Source organism: Typopeltis vanoorti, chromosome 2, assembly GCF_054136105.1.
Source record: "Typopeltis vanoorti isolate ZY-2024b chromosome 2, IOZ_Tvanoo_1.0, whole genome shotgun sequence".
In the NCBI taxonomy this organism is placed as follows: domain Eukaryota; kingdom Metazoa; phylum Arthropoda; class Arachnida; order Uropygi; family Thelyphonidae; genus Typopeltis; species Typopeltis vanoorti.
Window position 1 is genome coordinate 118,286,235 of NC_143550.1, and position 20,584 is coordinate 118,306,818.

The window sequence follows — 20,584 nt, forward strand, 5'->3', positions numbered from 1 at the left end:
TCGAAAAAAGGCTTAGAAAAATTTCCTCTAGTCGCCGACTAGACTCGAAACCAAGACTTCCTTCGTGCGGCCTAGCGCGATGGTGTGCAAACGCCACATCCACTGAGCTACACAGGCTCAGTGGATGTGGACAGTGCATACAGAACAGTGTTCAAAAATTTCTACTAATGGATCCGTAATGTAAGAAACAGAACAGTTGATTCAAGACTCGAGACCACAGATATGAGAATTCTGAGAAAGATTAAGGGATTAATAGATAACATCAATGGCAGCATACTGTTATTATACTGCATAGCTTTAATACCAAAAATGATATTAAAGCAACTTAAAACGCGTCAATCCCCATGTTTCATCAAATTGTAATAATTTGTTCTTTTTCTTTTAGGATATATAAGAAGACATGTTAATTCCTTCATGGTCATTATCAGAACTTTTCAGCACACACTCGTGGTAAAAGATCCAGAGGAAGAAGACCAAGATCTGGATGGCAGGGTGCCTTAGAAGATAGAAATATAAGATCTGATAACATTGGAGTCTTGACAAGAACAGATCGATTGGGAGGAAAATTGTTGGTCGTTAGTAATGGTGTAACTTTTGCATGTAGTACTAACATAATATCCTGTACCTGCCACCTTCCCCCTCTCGAGGATACATAGCAGGAATTTGATGATTATGATTAAATAAAAAGGAGCCAACTTGAGTCAGAACGAGTTCCTGTTATCATATTCACCAATTACATTTTTAGTAGTCTGAGTACAAAAGAAACAAAAGAACTCATTCTGAACACATTTATAATACGATGCTGAATAAAGATCGAAATTATGGGTTCCACTTAAAAACTTAAAATATTCGTTTAGAGCGTAGTTTTTATTAGATTTGAGTTGTAACTGATTATAAAATTATAAAACCGTTTTGCATAGCAGATGCTAAAATGGTTTGGAAAATGATCAGAGTTTATGTTAAGTTTCAAACATCGATCTATCCAATGCATAAGTAGGCATTTAATAAGATATTAATGAATGCATCTCTCTCTCTCTCTCTCTCTCTCTCTACAAATATGTATACTAAGATCAGTGCGTTTTATCAGAGGAAGCCCAGAGTTTCTTGGAGAAAAGAACAGCACCTCTGTCTAAGGCTGATTAGCTCATCATAAAATTTCCAGTTTTCCTGGAAGTAATTTTAAAACACATAATCAAGTATTCATTTTAAACTAACCAGTTGAAAGTGACACGGAAATAGGAACCAGAAAATAAGATGTTGTTCTCTCTCTCTCTCTCTCTCTCTCTCTCTACAAATATTAGCATTGCTGCATATTATACTTATTTTGTAATTTTTATTGTGTAAAAAATTTATTGAGATTAACAGCAACAGACAGTTTTTTTTATACATTTTGTTGTTATTAAACAAATGCACAATATTCTATTAGGAAATTATCGTAGAACCTCTCAGAATAAAACTTGAAAAAAATAAATAAACAAACAGGATCTCAGTTTTTAATCCACTAGAAATACACATCCAACTATTAAAATAGAAAATATTCTAATGTCTTTAGAATAGTCTTTAGGAAAATTGTAGTTTTTAGTTGGGTGATGAGACGTTGTGCTCTTTGACTGGAAAATATTTGAAGTCGATTATCATCCTGAGGAAAGGAGTAAGATTACTCTCTTTGTACGGGATTTTTCCGATGAAGATAGGTCAGTGAATCTCGTACGAAGTATCAGGATTTTCCGCCTCCGGGAAATTTGGCCCTTCATTTAGGCAAATTAGCAGGAGATCACACAAGCAGATAACAGACCAAAATGCTATTATTGTGGGCAATAAATGCCAATGAGTGTAGAGAGAGAGAGAGAGAGAGAGAGAGAGAGAGAGAGAGGATTAAAATATGTGAAGGTAGGTTGTGTGCAGTGTGGATTACCCTTTCTTGTTGAGTCCTTGGACTCCTTAGCGATGTCCAGGTAATAATAATAATTATTATTATTACTTAGGATTTATCTTGTAAGGTTAGTAAAAGGGTTTCGAAATTCGAAATTTTCTAATTTTTAAGAAAGTTAGCATTTAAAAAAAAAAATAAATAAAAGATTTTTCTTTTCACGACGAGAACCGAACTCGGGTCTTTTCTAGACGAACACAAGCCTTCAACATATAATGATTAATAAATAATAAAGCGACAGGAGAAATAATAAAAGTAATAATAATAAAATTCGAACTTAAAAGATAACTAGTATTAATAAAGTTGCTCATAAATAACGAAATTTAATTTGCTCTATTTTAGATTTTTCTAAAACAGTATTTCAAAAAAATCATATATTAATATAAATTTTAACGCACATAATGGTGTCTGAGAACCCCGTGTGGTGGCCGGGATAAGAATAGCTCCACTGCAACCCATGCATGTCGTAAGAGGCGACTAAAATAGACGCAGAGTTTCGAGAGTTTCGCTTTCCCAGGTTTCTTCCGGAAGTTTGCTCCCGGTGAGGGGGGGTCTTGGATTTCGGGGGGGGGGTTACCTGAGAGAGTATTTTGAGTCTCTGGGGGAGGTCGTGACCCGTGAGGGGCCTTGTCAGTGGATGCTTTTCCCTGGAATATGAACGGTTCTGCTCTGTGGTGGGGGAGCCCGTCACTGAGTGGAACCCACGCTGAGTTGGACGGTCTTTCGGCTACTCGTAGGGAGTGGTCCGGGGGATCGTCTTAATTTTTAGAGGTGGTTTTACTTATTAATCCCACTGCAGCCCATGCATGTCGTACGAAGAGACTAAAATGTGTATCCAGGGAGGGTAATGGATGGCAATGCTGTAGCTAATGAAGTTTTAACTGAGGCTGGGCTATTGCTGTTACCCACCTGTCATGATCAGAGCTTATAGCCCTATATTATCCTATCCATACATTTTCTTTACAGATAACGGGGAATATGAAAAGCATTCTTGCTTCGCCCATCTAGCCAAAAAAAAAAAAAAAAGTGTCTGCGAGATATGAAACTTCTTTTGTGTCAATTTCTGTGATTTTTTTGAATCAGCATTGGGTGAGATTTTCTAGTCTTTGTTTTCTACCTCTCGATAACACATTCTTCGTTTCAAAAGACTGGATGGAATCATATCAGTGTTGCGAGGAAGTTTGGAGTTTCAAAAGACCTCAGACGTCTTTACTGACTTAAGGCATATTTACATTTAAGGCAAATGAAAATGAATTAGCTAGTCTCATCAGGTAGACGGAAATTTTTTTCATTTCCCGAATCTTTTTTTCATAATATTGCCAACGTGGGTGGCGGAAATACGCATTTTTGACATCATATATTCGCCTTAGTTACTTTTCCGTGTTTCCGAACAATAGCAATCAAGTAATTCCGGTGTTTTGAAGAATATTTTTATTTAGAGAAACCTAACACTAGCCTTATCTGTTGCAATGACACAATATTCTCTTCCCAACTCTTTGCACTGATGCGGTTTGATTTAACTTAAGCATCAAGTCTTCTTTCACTCCGGAAGCGAAATACCGACATGCATTTTAATCCCCTATCGAGAACTATGCTTTCTTTCTGCGAACAGACAAACGCATTCTCTGTTACGGGGTCACCCAGACAAGCACACTGAATCTTAATTTTTCCACTGTAAACCACGCGAAACCAAACAAAATTTCTGCTCCTTATACACACACTCCGAGAACCAGCAGTTAATTACCACACACACACACACACATGCAGCTTCTTAAGGATTTGTCTTCTTGTAAAGAACGCTCTCGTAAATCAATTTTCTAAGTGAATTCTTTGAGCGCAAAGACGGCATCCCTTGAGGTTGAAGGCTTAATGGAAATAATGATAGTCGACTGGATTCCAGTTAATGTTTCCTGGCTTAATAGCGACGTTTAATTGACAGTCCAGTTACTCGCTTTTCACGTGACCCGCTATTCGTTCAATATTCTCAAAGATCCCTTTCCATCCCCTCCTGCCATCCTCCTGTAACTCGTTCTGGTTAAAGGAAATGGCTTCGCAAGATTTAAATTAAGTTGTGTTGCGTTTTTATCAATAATTGGCATCGGAATTCTTCTGTGAAATATAACTAATTGGTAGAAGTTTTTCTTTCCACTCTCGCTTCGATAGAATTATAAATAAAACCCTCTTACTCATGACGATAGCCATGAAATGTCTGGCAACAGTAATAGCTAACCGTTCCCATTATTTTAATTGTGCATTTTTTTATGAATAACGTTAGTTTAATTTGTTGGAAAGCTTTCTCCCAGGATTCCGTTTTCAGGAAAGAGTCTTACTGCGCATGCCCGTTGGATGTATTGAGTTTATTGTAACAGCAACTGGCTAAAATTGGCTGTCGCTGACCATCTGTAGTATCTATATACATTTTTTATTCAGGCCTCAAACGTTTTGGATGAAATGGTAAACAGGACATGAATCCATCGAATAGTTGTGTTGTATGCGATGCGATATTTGAAAAGAGAGTCATAAACATCCTAAACCAAAATTCTTTTTAACTTGCTAGAAAATAGTTTTGTTGCTGTGAATTCTCTTGGTTTGCTATTTCTTTACGTAAATATATATCATGGAAGATTCAATTCAAGAACAATGAAATATCACATCCTTTGCTGTTTCTTAACTTAAAAAAAAAAAATCAAAACTGACCAACAATTCATAGCAACTCATCTGAAGTAGTTAAGAATATTTACAGCTATTAAACTTTTATTGGAACGCCTTATATTTACTGAGAAATATTTGCGAAGGCATAAGAGGAAAAAAAACGTTAAAGAAAATCCACTTAACAGATTGATTCACCAAGCGATAAATGCCATTTTTAACAGCATGTCGTTTATCCACAAGTCTACTGAAAAACAAGCTCTTTGCCCACAGGCAATCGTGAGCTGAGTTGGGGAGAAAAAGTGACAGCTAGAATTTATTTTCCTTGTGCCAAACGATATACTGGACTAGTCCTATTTTGTGACTTTGTAGGAGAACACTGGAGGGTTATCTTGGTGATGCGAGTGAAATAATGGAAAATACACTCTCCTCGTGTACTTCGGTTTAAAGTTAACAGATAGATGTTTCGAAGATAAAAGTGAATCTACAATGCATCGAATAGCCTTGTTGTTTATAAAAGAAAAGAACTACAGTTTGTTTGTTTTTTCTTTTGTTTGTTTTTTTTAACCCACATCCGAAGGTTGGTTGGCTGCTAGAACAAACTAATTAACTCATTCCCTTACACTTCAGGGCTCGAAAGGATCATCAAATTTTATGGTCGAATCCCACCTGATTCGGAGATCTCAGCATTGATTTAAACGGTCAGTACCTTGTGGACACATCGATTTGAACAGGACACCTTGAATTTTATACACAAATCGATTTTATGTAAGAAATCGGATTTTCCATCGAAAACCCAGTATAGCGTTCCTACGAACTATTACCCCTGACGTTTTTTGCGCATTACCAAAGTGCAGCATCTGGATTTAACATAAGTCTACAGCACAATGCCAGAAGATTACCAGCTCCATCCCATACTTCATTTTTTCTTCGTCTTCTTTTCTGAGAAAGATGTCATTCTAAAAATTATTGTTCACTATCGATCTCTTTTTTTCCCCTAAGCTTTTAAAGTGTTTTTTTTTTTTTTTTTAGATCTACTTATTTTTAGGAAGAGAAAAATCGAACTGTTTGTGTGATATTTCAACGTAGAACTTAATCTTACAGAGAATTGGTGTGCATTCTTAAAATGGTCCATTGCTTTGAAACATGTTTCATTTGTTATTCTCCAAATAACTCTTTGAGAAATAAGCCTAAATCTGTTTTGAGATTTTTTCAGCTATGTCGATAAAACAAGACTTATAGAAGATATAAGTTATAAGAAATATGCAAAAAATACCTTGATAACTAATCGAAAGTCAAGGAATATTTCTTAAAAAAATATCCAAGCAAATGAAATAAAAAATAATCAAACAAATTATACGAAATTAAAATAAGATCAATTAAATACAATTTGGATTAAATAAATTACAACTAAAGATTTTTAATTATATATATTAAATAAAATTTTGTGACTCAACTTGGACGTGTCTGAAATTTATTTGTGTAGTGATTTCAAACTGGAAACTATTGTACACATATTGGTTTAATTTTTCAAACTTAAATTGACAAATATTTTTTTCAGTCAGCGTAATTCGAATTCAAAGAAGGGACGTTGACTCTCTACTCAATCCGTGAAAGATAAAATGAATCGTATTAAAATTTATCAAAAAAACAAACAAACCTAGAACCTATTATTAAGATTTGGCTTCATACATAATAATTTTAAGCCTATAACATAGTTTGTAAGTTTAGTATGAAATTCTTTATAAATACATCTCTTGACTGCTCTTATCTTTTTTTTTTATATGACTTCCATCCAACAGAAGATGCCTATAATACATTAGTACAGTGGGTGGATTAAGAAATTTTTTTAATCACTATTCTTTATTTTATTCATTTTTTGTATTTTTATTTATTTTTAAGTAGTCCAGAAACGCTGTTCTAGAGACCAAACATGCTACTTTTTAAGCCACTTCAGACCTCCAATAAGCAAAGCGATGGTATCGCACCCTGCGATGAAATTCATCGCTCACCTAAAGACAATCACAAACATCCATATCAAGAGCGCAATTCGAACCCGCCCCCTGTTGGTTGGAATAGGAACTCGGCAAAGGTTTTTTCTCCCGGAAACTCGGGTTTTCCTTCCCGTCAACTCAAGAAAATTGACCGTAGAACCCACATTATCTCAGACATTCAATATATTGTGTGAGGGTTAGGGACCACGAGATGGCGGCAGTTGTTGAGCCGTCTCTCTTCACTGCGTGCCGCTTAATTAGTGATAGCGTTGGGCCAGCTATCTCTGATTGGGTACCAGTGGAAATTGAACTGCACACTCAGTCTTCAAAAGTTAGATTGGGCTAAAATGGCCTCGCCTGCTTCCTATACTGAAATTAAAAAAAATAAAAAAAAAGGAAAAAAAAGCGTTAGCTGATTTTTTTTTTTTTGCAATGTGCATTATACACTGTATACGACATTGCAATATTATATAAATTATATAATATACACGTTTCAGCTCTCTAATCAAGATTACCTCCCTCCAAAAGTCTGTACGTCAATAAATCGAGAAGTAAGTGGAGTTGACGATAGGGGAGCCCCCCCCCCTCCCCCCACTACATCTTTAGTTAAGCCACAGTAGGTATTCATGATGTTACCGCTTGGGTGTGTGTGTGATACACCATTTCCTGAATAACAGAAGTAAACAGCGATGAATGACACATTACAGTTTTCTTCAAACTAGCGTAGAAAGAGCCCTTAGTGGACGCTTGATTGCTCCCTCTTGGCGCACAAATTAAGGGAGTGAAATGGATGAATGCCTCTTTGATGAAATGATGAAAGTTGCAATGTCTTTAGATAAGACATTGCAACTCACCGCATGAGTACTGGGGGGGGGGGTGTTCCATTTCCTCTCTGGATATGGATGTTTGCAAGTAGTCGTTCAGATCACACTGTCAACACGTGTCTCGAAAAACTCCTGAAGGAAAAATACTACCACTAGTATGAGTACCGCTGACTGCTTTTCAATTAAAAAAATTCATTATAAAAATTCATTATAAAAATTCCTCATTCCATAGGGTCGGAGTTGGTGCTTTTTAACCAAAGCCATAATGTCGCCCTGTCTTCTCGACTCTTTCAGTGAAGCAAATACTTTATCAGTACGATTTCGTCAGAAAGCCGTAGTTCATTTCATATAAAGAAGAAAATAAAAACCGAATTCAACAGTTAAAATCTCTCTTTCTCTGTAAACGTTAATTACTTTATTGTGTATATGCATTTTCCTAAGTTTTAGATTCCTGAATTATTTTGTCTTTCTGATTACTGTCTTAAGACGTTCTGTTTGCTGCTATTTATTTGGTGCACCTTTTAAATTCCCCAACTGACTTCCATATGTTTCTGTTCTGCATCGAATGACATTAATGATACTGTAATCTACTTTATCATTCAATAAGAAAACTAACTTAGTCAGATAAATCATCCAAATACAAGGCAGATGTGGCTCTCCACGTAAACACACACCGCGCGCATCGCTCACAGAAGCAGATTTTCCATTACGTACATTAAGTAGTGGGAAAGAAAACGTGTGTGTGTGTGTGTGTGTGTGTGTGTCCTCGTGAGATAAACCCCTACGAACACTTACGTACATCAAAGCAATCAGCAAGAGGGCAGAATGAAGGGGAACTGCAATTACTTTAATTGTATCCCGGAATTCGCAGGAACTGTCGCTAAGATTTAAACCCGAACAATGAATCAGCTAACAGAAACTGCAGCGTGTCTACCACAATTTCGCAATTATTTGTCAAATGTACAAAATACGAAAAAGTAGGTAAAATAATTTCCAAATAATAATTTACATGCAGCTAAACTTTCTCTGCTTCATAATTCCAGGTTACTAAAGTTTTTTTTTCTTATTTTTTCTAATTTTATTATTTGATTAACTTGTCTACCTCTCCTCATTAACTTGAGTAAGAAACTTTGCATTTTAGAGTTAAATGAATAAATCTTCTAATGTCTTTTATTCATAAGAGCGAATAGGTGAAACGAACTGCTTTATGCCTATGGAACTAAAGGAAAATCGATAGGCAGGCAACTGGTTTCCACTTTAAGTCATCACCGACAATTAAGTTCATGGCTACCGATGATTTTGAAGGCTTCAAATCAAGAGTACAGTGGCGCACTCAGGATTTAATCTTGGTGGAAGCCGAGTTGAACGGATAGAAATATTTTTAGTGGTCAGTCCGGCTGGGTACTACTTCCTTCGCCTTGTGTTCACGGCGGCCGTGATTTCCGAGAGCTGTAGGATGAATCCACCTGATGTGACCGCCAATTCATAAGTAGCATACAAATAGAAGACACGACAACAACATAAATAATAACAAAAAATGAATTTTAATTAGGAAAGATTTTTGTAAAATTTCGAGTGTTTTTTTTTTCCCCTTCTTCTTTGGGGCACAACAAAAATCGATGTGATTTTTGTTAGAAAGTTTTTTTCCCCCGAGACCTGGTTTTATCCGTGTAAAAAAATTCACGTATTTCTTAAGTTCTAGATGATTTTTTATTCATTTCCCGGTGTGATTCCGACATTCTGCTTCTTAGTATTCTGATCTGGTTTGAGACATTTCCATTTTTGATAGCGGAAAAACAGTAAGCGGATTATGCAACTTCGTGTAATTTTGGATGGGATAATAGATTTAAGCTCTTTCCGGAGCGGCAATAACGTCCTTATCCTTATAAGGACTGGCTTAAAGGGGAGAAGCAAGAATGCTTTTCATCTTCCCCGTTATCTGTGAAGGACAGTGTAGGGATAAGGTGTTATTGAGCTATTAAAGCTCTGATCATGGCAGGAGGGTAACAGCAATAGCCAAGCCTCAGTTAGAACTTCATTGGCTATAGCATTGCCATCCATTACCCTCCAAGGGTATTGGATTGAATGAATCAATCACCGCATCTCACGGTCGATTGATTCCACCTGTAGCCCCCTAATCCCGCGGCAATAACGTGAACTTGAACTTGAACTTAATTGGTTGATGGACTGAGTCCTTGACTCTTTATCCCTTCATCTGGATTTTATATTGCGGGTGATGAGATTATTGTGGGTAATTTACCCGCTCATTGTGAGCATTGAGGCTGTATCAGCTTTCTCTTGCGATGGAGGATTTCGGTTTTTTATGTTTGAAACGATCTGAGGGCTTGTAGTCCGCTGCCTGTCGAACTAACTGATTTGGGTGATTATCCGTGATTGTGAAGAATTTCTCTGCAATGTTTGTCATGTAGGTCTTAATATCTGGAAGATTGGCTTCTTGATGTAACTGGATGTTTCTGATGAACCATGGGGCATTAAATGCCATTCTTAGGCATTTATTCTGTATTATCTGAAGTCTGTTGATGTTGCTTTTAGTCGTGTGACCCCAGGTTGGAGAGGCATAAGTTAGTTGCGGTCTGATTACCGATTTGAAAAGTAAGATTTTGTTGCTTATGCTTAGGAAGCTGTTCCTGTTCAAAAGTGGATATAGCTGTGCTATAGTCTGACTTGCCTTAGTGGTAACACTATCCATATGTGACTTGAAGTTTAGACGTCTATCAAGATGAATTCCCAGATATTTGGTAGAATTGCGCCAAGGGATGATTTTACCAAACATTTGTATGCTTGTATTCGGTTCTGCCTTACGTCTGGTGAAAAGTACTGCAGAGCTTTTGTTTGGATTAATTGCGATACGCCACTTGGTATACCAATCCTCCAATTCATTGACTGCTCTCTGCAGCTTGATTGTGGCCAGGTGTGGACGGAGAGATCTGGCTATAATGATTGTATCGTCGGCATACAGAGCGGTGATAGCTGGAGACAGTTTGGGGAGATCTGCCATGTATATGGAGAAGAGTAGGGGAGATAGTAGAGAGCCTTGAGGCACTCCGGCCGTGATTCTCCTCTCCGTGGATCTGATACCGTTGAGTTTTATTTTAAATTTTCTGTTGTGTAGATATGATTTGATAAGTAGCACTAGTGGCAATGGAATACCAACTTCGTGTAGTTTAAAAATTAGTCCATGATGCCATACTCTATCAAATGCTTGAGTGATGTCTAGAAAAACTGCGCCAGTGTGTTGGTGCCATTCATACCCTTGGGTTATATGTTCGATAACTCTATAAATTTGTAGCGTTGTGGAGTGATATTTCCTAAAGCCGAATTGTTCATCTTGAATTATATGGTTGATATCTGTTGCCTCTTGAAGCCGTGTGAGAATAGCACGTTCGGCTATCTTACCTATGCATGAAAGAAGGCTGATTGGTCTGTAATTTACAGGGAACTGTGTATTTTTCCCAGGTTTGGGAATTAGGAAAACGTCGGCAATTTTCCATCGTTGTGGGAAATAATTTAGCCGGAAGATGGCATTAATGATGGCTACTAGATGCATAACCCCTTTGCGAGGAAGTAACTTGAGTACCTTATTTGTTATTCCATCTGGACCTGGAGCCTTTTTGTTATTTAGTTTTCTTAAAATCTCATATACTTCTGTTGGTGATACGGATTTGTTATTGGATTGGAATGAGGCATTTTGAGTTATTTTACGCACTTGGGTGTGAATTTTACTTATGAAATTTATATCTGTATTGATATAATTGGGGCTGCATTGATTTTCTAAACTGTCAGCAAATGCTTCAGCTTTTTCCTCGTCGTTGTAGACAACATTAGATTCACCTTGGATTGGAGGAAATGTAAAACGCTTTGAACGGAGTGATTTCATCATTTTCCATATTGATTGATCCTCTGTGTTTAATTGGAGAATTTTGTTATTCCAGAGTTGGTTACGGTGGTCCTTTAGGGCATATCGAACCTGGTTTGTTGCTCTATTGACTGCTTGTTTATCCGCTGGGTCCATTGTTCTCTGATATTGTCTTCTTAATCTGTTTTTCTCTTGGATAAGACGTTTTATATCCTGTGGAAGTTTATTTGATGGTGTACATTTGGTTATATTTGTTACCTGCGTTATAACTGTCAGCAGTTGTTTTTCAAGAGTCTTCACTGCTTTTTCTACATCTTCAGCAGATGTTATATGCGGTATTGGACCAAGGTTTTCCTGGAAGGCTGAGGGAAGTTGTTTCCAATTTATAAATGCGGTGGTGTTTTCTGTTATATCTTGTATGGTGCCTAGTTGTAATATGATGGGGTTATGATCAGAACTTAAGTCGTTGATTGCTTGTATCTGATAGCTGTGCGCTATGTTTTTTAATATAGCTATATCTAGTACATCAGGACGACCGGTAGCTCCATAATGTGTGGGTTCAGTGGGTCCTATTACTGTTATATTTCTTGAAGTGGTGTAAGAGTTGAGTATTCTTCCATTAATATTTGAGTTTCTGCTATTCCAGACTGAGTGTTTGGCATTAAGATCTCCGGCTATAATCACTGCTCTGCCTGTATTTAGTATCACCTCTAAGTCAGATTCAAGGAGTTTTTTATTTGGGGGGTTGTAGGCTGCATATATCGTAATGCTGCTTGTATTTTCCATATGTATTTCTATTCCTGTAGTTTCCATGTGTTCTGTTTGGGGTTCTGCTATTGAATTATGTTTTATGTTACTTTTCACAAAGATGGCAGTGCCTCCACCTCTAGCAAAGCATCTGTCTGTTCGGTAAGTGCTATAACTATTGATTCTGATTTTGTCACTTGGACGAAGATGTGTTTCATTTATGAGGATGATGTCTGCTTGAGTTTCTGCTGCAAACTCCTGCAGCTCCTGTAATTTGATAGATAAACCATTTGCATTCCATGAAACAATTTGTAATGATTTCGGTTTTCTTTTAGATTTATCCATTAAGAATTTCCATAAAGAGTGATTGTGTATGCCTTAAGATGATATCTTTGGCTTCTTGAGTTGGGTTGGTTTGTTGGAGTTCAGCAAGCATTTCACCTAAGTACCTTATGTGTACAGTAACTTGAGTACCTTATTTGTTATTCCATCTGGACCTGGAGCCTTTTTGTTATTTAGTTTTCTTAAAATCTCATATACTTCTGTTGGTGATACGGATTTGTTATTGGATTGGAATGAGGCATTTTGAGTTATTTTACGCACTTGGGTGTGAATTTTACTTATGAAATTTATATCTGTATTGATATAATTGGGGCTGCATTGTTTTTCTAAACTGTCAGCAAATGCTTCAGCTTTTTCCTCGTCGTTGTAGACAACATTAGATTCACCTTGGATTGGAGGAAATGTAAAACGCTTTGAACGGAGTGATTTCATCATTTTCCATATTGATTGATCCTCTGTGTTTAATTGGAGAATTTTGTTATTCCAGAGTTGGTTACGGTGGTCCTTTAGGGCATATCGAACCTGGTTTGTTGCTCTATTGACTGCTTGTTTATCCGCTGGGTCCATTGTTCTCTGATATTGTCTTCTTAATCTGTTTTTCTCTTGGATAAGACGTTTTATATCCTGTGGAAGTTTATTTGATGGTGTACATTTGGTTATATTTGTTACCTGCGTTATAACTGTCAGCAGTTGTTTTTCAAGAGTCTTCACTGCTTTTTCTACATCTTCAGCAGATGTTATATGCGGTATTGGACCAAGGTTTTCCTGGAAGGCTGAGGGAAGTTGTTTCCAATTTATAAATGCGGTGGTGTTTTCTGTTATATCTTGTATGGTGCCTAGTTGTAATATGATGGGGTTATGATCAGAACTTAAGTCGTTGATTGCTTGTATCTGATAGCTGTGCGCTATGTTTTTTAATATAGCTATATCTAGTACATCAGGACGACCGGTAGCTCCATAATGTGTGGGTTCAGTGGGTCCTATTACTGTTATATTTCTTGAAGTGGTGTAAGAGTTGAGTATTCTTCCATTAATATTTGAGTTTCTGCTATTCCAGACTGAGTGTTTGGCATTAAGATCTCCGGCTATAATCACTGCTCTGCCTGTATTTAGTATCACCTCTAAGTCAGATTCAAGGAGTTTTTTATTTGGGGGGTTGTAGGCTGCATATATCGTAATGCTGCTTGTATTTTCCATATGTATTTCTATTCCTGTAGTTTCCATGTGTTCTGTTTGGGGTTCTGCTATTGAATTATGTTTTATGTTACTTTTCACAAAGATGGCAGTGCCTCCACCTCTAGCAAAGCATCTGTCTGTTCGGTAAGTGCTATAACTATTGATTCTGATTTTGTCACTTGGACGAAGATGTGTTTCATTTATGAGGATGATGTCTGCTTGAGTTTCTGCTGCAAACTCCTGCAGCTCCTGTAATTTGATAGATAAACCATTTGCATTCCATGAAACAATTTGTAATGATTTCGGTTTTCTTTTAGATTTATCCATTAAGCATTTCCATAAAGAGTGATTGTGTATGCCTTAAGATGATATCTTTGGCTTCTTGAGTTGGGTTGGTTTGTTGGAGTTCAGCAAGCATTTCACCTAAGTGGCTTGTTATGTTCAGTAGGATAGGTTTGTTGGTTTGCTGTGACTGCTTTGGTTTTGGGTCTTTTTGGAAGGTTGATCTTGTAACTTCAGCATACGATCTTCCATCCGTTGTGGAGACTATGGTTTGATGGGAAGACGCTTGTTCTTGAAGAGGTTTACTGGTTTTGAGTTGTAATTTTTGGTTTTAAGGAAATGCTATACAGCCCCTATAGTTTGCAGGGTGTGGTCCTCCGCAGTTTGCACACTTTGCTGGAAGTGTACGAGGTTTATGGCATTCATTTGATGCATGTTTGCCACCACATTTAACGCAACGAAATTCAGCCTTGCAGCATCGTTGGGCATGCCCAATCTTCTGGCATCTATGGCACTGGGTTGTAGTTGATTTGTGTTTCAATGCCTCAACTTTTATGACTAGATCACAGATGGTTTGGAGATTGTATATATGATTTTGGTCTTTGATTATTTCCACTAGAATTAGAGGATAGGGTGTTTTATCAGCCCTCCGCATTCGGCTGACTTTAATTGGGCTAAATCCCTTAAGTTGGAGGTCTGCAGTGAGGTCTTCTATTTGTAATGTTTCAGTTACTCCCCTTAACACTACTTTTAAATTTTTTTCACTGTTGAGTGCAAAAGTGTGATATGGCAAGTTGTTGTCGTCTAGAAATTTGGTCATTTTTCTGTAATCTGATGATGTTTTAGGTTGTATGCGAATCCCTTCTTCTGTGTTTGTGGCTTTAATGAAGGTGATATCTGAAGATTTCTGTGTGGATGCAACGGACGTCCAGTGCTCCTTGGCCCTTAGGACGACTGGGGGTACCCTTTCTTTAATTACATTATCTGGTTCTATCTCCACTGTTTTGGGTGTATCTGCAGTAGAGGAGATTTTCCTTTTCTTTTTGACTGTTTGAAATTCTGTGTTGGTTTTCACAAACTGCGGAGTATTATCCTGAGATGCAGCATTCTCTGTATTCGTGGAGTGACTTGATTCTGGTTCAGTCAACATACTTCCTTCATTAGAATCATCCATCCTATCTTCTGTGACTGCTGTAGGGGGGAATGTATCTATGAGCTTTACTTTCCCTGGCCAGTTGTCGCTCAAAAGTTTTCCTAATCTTAGGAATTCTTTGTAAACTTCTTCAAATATGCCTTCATTGAGAGGTTTTGTCATGATTAACAGAAGGCAACAACTCTATTAAAATAAAGTTTGAGAAGTGGGACCTAGAGCCCAATGTAAATATCCCGTAGATCAAGTCGATCTACCAGCAAAGGTAGTAAATGTTTCACAGAATGAAGAACACTTACCTCTATATATAAATATCCCGTAGATCAAATCGATCTACCAGCATCAGTAGCAAATATTTTACAAAATAAACTTTTCTTTAGAAAATCATAACAACTATTTAAATCACTGATCACATATATAAACACTTGGCAACCGCCATTACGCACCAGCGCCCTCTCCTGCGCAAAAAATCGCGGCAATAACGTACCATTTATGAATTTTTAAATAAAAATCATATATGTCCCAAATTATGGTATGCGTACTTTCAGGAGTACGGAAAGGTCTTTAGGGAATACGAGGCATTCTTTTTTTTTTTTTTTTTTGATTATTTTTTTTTATACTTTTATATTTCTGTCCGTGTATTATCGCAGATAAACGCAAAAAACATGACTGGAACAGATCATTATGGTCTATATCCGTCATTAGCGTTATGACGATGATGCTGTATGAATATTAAATTGTAAAAAAAAAAAAATACCTTTACACTTATTCGGATTCGAATGCAATATTATTAAAGTTTCTCAGAAATTGCCTTTGCAAAGGGGGATAAGCCAATGCTGCTAAAATTTTAAAAGGGGTGAACAGGTACTGAAAGTTTCGGAAGGACTTAGTAATAATGCGACCTCACAGCATTCATTGCATTTCAAGACGTTCGCCTGTCCAATCAACGAACGAACGCATCTGTTCACAACTCCCTCGAGTGTCCCCACACTGTTTTTTTCTTTGCGAGTACTTTCTCTGTGCCGATGATCTCCTTGATTTCCAAATAAGGTGTTGCGTGTGCCGCTCCAATAAAACTAATGCATCATTAGGTCGGTGTTTTAATTATGTTGTCGGCCGATATATTTTTTTTCCCCTACCTATAACAAATATATGTGCTCAGACGACACCTACCATCTCTCTTTGGCCAGTAGCTACACTGACTGCTTCTCGGCGAGTTCAGTTTAATGACCCGTGTCTGATAAACGACATTAACCAACTTAAGAAAACAAAATCGCCTTTCTCCTTGCTCGGTATGTGGTACAAACGGCGATATTCTGTCCACACCTGAAGTGCTTTTCATTTATCGCGTGCTCATTTTTTTTTCGCCTTATCTAAATTAAAAAAAAAAAAAAAAAAAACTCACGGAATCATTTTAAAATTTTCTGCGACTCCTAAACCGAATAAATTTGTAAAAAAGGAAAGTGAATGGTTACTTATCTATTTCCTGTACGTTGGAGACCAGCGATGATATAAAAATGCTCCATGTAACGACGTTATTTTATCCGGACATTTTTTTTTATTATACAGCACTTTTTTACCGATGTTCAGGCATTGGTAAAACTGGTTTCTTTATAGAATTTACAAATGTTGAATTTATACAAAACGCCTGTTTATTTCTTTGAGCCATTTCCATTAGAATAAAAGGTATGTATAGGATTTATCAACTAAATTCTTTAAACTAAATATCTGATCACGTTATTCCCAGAAAGGCATGTGTCGCTTATCATCTCAATATTTTACTAATAATCCTTTATCCAACTTTAACTTAATTCAGGGATTTACTACAGGAAGCTGCTCAGCAAATTGCGTCGTATGGTTTGTTTTCCACTCTTCAAGTGGATAGTCATCTTTCTCTTTAGTCGTTCAATGCGTGTCATGGCAGATGACTTACTTTCTTCTAATTTACTAACCAATATCGGATTATCCTATAAACGACTTTCTACATAAATCACCATCTCTCGCTGAACTCAATACACTCTGCAGAGCTTTGTCGATGGTAGTCTACCTCTGCTCCTACTACTCTTATGGTAAATCTTGCAAAGCTCGACCAACGTTCACGATACTCTACAATCAATGCCTTAAATGCTGATCTCTATACAATTCTTTAATGAGACGAAGACAAATCAGTTACTTTCCGTACTACCAAACACCTTTCTGTCTTTTTTTTTCTTAAAAAATATCTTTCCTTGCCTTCGAGAAAACTCAGATCTCTAGACAAGACTACATCTCTTTTCTTGGTCAGTCAAGTCTTTCCTCGTATAAATACATCACTTCCGTAGTTTCCTGACCCTGCACAAACCTCGATGTCCTTTCCCACTCAAGACACGATACTTTCATCTATTCAGCTAATAACTCCATAACAGTTCAAATGTACCCAGCTGTAGAATACTGTTCTCACATTTAGAGTGGCACACCAAAAACATCTCTCAGGATTTTGATATGCCAGTGTCTCACACACAGGTGTGATTCTTCTCTATGCCTTTCCTGCAAGCACTCCGGGGATTGTCCCATTGAAATATTCCACATTCACACTGTCCATCAAACTTTTCCATTAAGCTTTTAATAACACAAACAACAGCTATTCAACATTCATTTACACTTCAAATTCTAACCTAACGTCAATGGCTTCCCATTCCCATTCTCTCTCTCTCTCTCTCTCTCTCTCTCTCTCTGGCAGCCTTCCACTCTACAATCTCGAACTGTTCATAAATGATTAACAGATTCCTTTATTAACACGTTTACTAATGTGCTATACGTTCCGAAACCTCTCACAAGTGGGAGTATAATAATCATTAATAGTCATCAATAAATCAATAGTTATTGTAAAGTGTTTAATGTCAGCCAACTGCTCCGGTGGCATAGAAAGAGACCATGTAACATATATAAGGTCTTTTATAAGGTTAGTTGCTTAAATATGTTCCAGAGCAATTACAATTAGATACAATATTATACTTTTATTTTAATTTAGAAGACAAATAGCGAAGTAAATTATCACAACCAGCACACACTCGCCTAAAGTTCTTACTTCCTCTCTTAGAGAATAGACAAGATTTAACTCAGTATGCCGAGAGAGAGAAAGAGAGAGAAAGAGAGAATCTGTTCAAGAGTAAGTTATCTTTGTGGAAAACCAAGTACAATCCCTTTAAGAAGTATATCTTTGGACTTTTTCATGATTATCTGAATATTACTACTTTATGTTGATGGCTAGTTCTCCTCTGTTCTTTAAATCATCTACTTATTTCTTTATTTTCCTTTGATCGAAAGAATTTTTGAATAATGAACAAACGGTTGAGTATTCATTTCATACCTCTTTTTAAAGTCTATAGATTTAAACCATTTAAGGTTTAAATTTATTTTAAGGTTTAAATTTATATATATGAAACTTATTTTCGCAACTAATACACACATTATAAATATACCGAGCTTTATTACCCTAATATTTATTCAGTATGGTTATACTGATTAAGTTTTTGATTAAACCCTGTTTGTTTACCTTTTATGTACGACAATTTTTCACTTAAGTTAAAAAACAAACGAACAATGATTAAAACAAAGCAACTTTCTTTTTACTTAAATACATCATCTTTTTTTTACAAAAGTGTTCCACAGGAGTGTACAAGCAATAGTGGGATTCAATCTTCAGTACCTGAGCCGTCTTTCATGCTATAAAATCTTAGCGATACTGTTCGTTGCTAACATTTACTAAGATGTGACGGGAAAAAATCTAACTGGCAAGGCAGGTAATGCATTTTTAATGATCCTACTTCTTTATAAACTTCAAAAAAAAATTCAAAAAATCAGCTAATTATATAAATTTGTGGATCTGGTCTTTTAGAAAAAGTTTTCTGTTACGAAAACACATTTTGACTCGTACTGGAATCGGATTTTACACTTTTCTGCTTATTTGTTTGTTTTGTTGTTTGTTTTCATGTAAATTTCAAAGTAATTTACATCAAATTACTTATCAATAATTTAACAAATGCTTTCTTTATGATTATTTCTGTGAATACTGCAATATCTTTCTTACGTGCACTTCATATACACAGTTCTATACGGTGATTACCTCTTCTTCTTCTTTGAGTGCCATCTCCTATCGGAGGTCGGCGACCACCTTGGCAAATTTTGAGCGATTCTCAGCTACTCTGAGCAGTCTCTCAGAGTTCATACCAGTCCACTGTCTGATGTCTGCCAGCCAAGATTTTCTTCGTCTTCATTGTCCTCTTCTTCCATTTATCTTCCCTTTTATAATCAATTGAAGTATCTTATATTTTTCATTACGAAGTAGGTGACCAAGATATGCAGTTTTCCTTCTTTTTATGGTATCTAAAAGTTCACGTGATTTCCCCATTTGTTCCAGTACTTCCTGATTGGACGTTTTTGCTGTCCATGGGATTTTTAACATTCGTCTGTATAACCACATCTCAAAGGCTTCAAGTCTTTTCATTGATGTTGCCTTCAAGGTCCAAGTTTCTGCACCGTACATCAGTACAGCCCATACATAGCATTTAACCATGCGTACTCTAAGTTCTAAATTTAAATTGCGGTTACACAGTTTTGATTTTATCAAGAGAAACTTTTTTCTTGTCATTTCAATTCTAACTTTTATTTCCATTTCTGGATTGCAATCTTCATTTAACCAGCATCCGAGATATTTAAACTTTGCCACTCTTTCTATTTGTTTCCTATTTAAAGAAAGTGCTAAATTAAGAATTGGTTTCTTACTTATGACCATGAATTTAGTTTTGGTGATATTTATGTTTAATCCCATTTTTTCACTCTCTTCCTTTATTAGTTCCAAAAGATTTTGAAGATCCTGCATATTGTCAGCCAGAAGAGCTGTATCATCGGCATATCGGATGTTACTGATGATTTCACTATTTCCACCAATCCCTTCCTTTCTTTCTTCCAAGATTTTTTGATATATGGCTTCTGAGTAGATGTTAAAAAGAAGAGGTGACAGGCACACATCCTTGCCTTACTCCTCGTTTGATGTTAATGGAGTCTGTAATAATGCCATCAACTTGAACAGATGCCTTTTGGTTCAAATATAAGTTTTCAATGATCCTGATGTCTTTATCATCTAATCCAGTTCTTTTTAATAGTACAATCATTTTAGCATGTTGGACTTTGTCAAATGCTTTCTCGAAGTCGATGAAGCAAATGAATATTACCTTGTTTTGGTCAATACATTTTTGAAATAAGATCTGAGAACAGAAAAGGGCCTTTCTTGTTCCCAAGCCGTTTCTAAAGCCGAATTGGGTATCACTGATGGTGTCTTCACATTTTCTGTATATTCTTTTTTGAATTATTTTCAGAAACATTTTGAGAGCGTGACTCATTAGGCTGATCATTCTATAGTCATTACAAATTTTCGCATTTACTTTTTAGGTAGCATGATGAAGGTCGACTGTAACAGTCTTGAGGGATTATGCCTGTATCGTAGATCTTATTAAATAGCTTTACTAATATGTTAATGTTGTCACCTTCTAATAACTTTACTATTTCTACTGATATTCCATCTGGTCCTAGGGCTTTACCATTTTTAGCTGAGTTTAGTGCACATTCTACCTC